The sequence below is a fragment of the Pinus tabuliformis genome, chromosome 7, assembly GCF_031772625.1.
Source record: "Pinus tabuliformis cultivar Carrire ecotype Pingquan chromosome 7, CPIR1, whole genome shotgun sequence".
NCBI lineage: Eukaryota > Viridiplantae > Streptophyta > Pinopsida > Pinales > Pinaceae > Pinus > Pinus tabuliformis.
Window position 1 is genome coordinate 999,006,366 of NC_142293.1, and position 905 is coordinate 999,007,270.

The following is a 905-nucleotide window of genomic DNA, read 5'->3' on the forward strand; positions in this document are numbered from 1 at the left end:
ATCACGAAGTTGAAAAAGGAAGAATTCAATCACACATAACACAATAATATTTTGGAGAAAGCCACAACTAAAAAACCTCTGTTATCAGTATATTGCAATAATCATAAAATTTTGAGAAGATTACAATCCTTTTCTCAAGCCCGAGAAATCTATGCATAATCTTAATCTATCTCACTACTTCACAAACCATCTCAATCTAATACTTAGCCAATTATGTTGCCTTCCAAACTCCTATTTCCTTGCACAGTTTCCTAAAGAATTAGCCCATATTTAATTGGGAAATTCCTCATCCATAACAGCACAATCCATCAATAGTCCTTTCTCTAATTGCATGCACCATCACTTTACTTTAGATGATTATATTAGTACATTGTCCCTGAACTCTAATCTCACCTAGGTCTTTCTCTGATCTGACATGCATGAGTAAATCTTGAGTGAATCTTCAGTTTACTAGTTGAGCAGTGTTGGTTACACCCCACTACTCGATCTCCCACTAATTCCTCCATCAGTTGGAACTAGTTTAACTAAACTTAACTCATTTAAACTGAATTAAATAATTACAACTCAAAAGAACTCAACATGGGCCCTTAAAATTTAGGCACCACTTTACATGACTCTAGATAGACTCCCAACTCGAATTAACTGAGTCAACTAAGTCAAATCAACATAGTTAACTACTACAAGTTGTTATGAGATTTAGAATTACAATTTAATTCCTAATTCAATTCAAGGAAATATTACATTAGGATTTTTTTTCTCTTTGCATTTTTCAACACTCCCTCTCAACAAGAAAGGGATTATCTGCTACCCTGATCCTGTGTCTATGAAACTCAAATTTTCATCTTGACAATCCTTGTCAAAATATCTACATCTTGATCCTCTATAGGAAAGTATTCCAACAACAT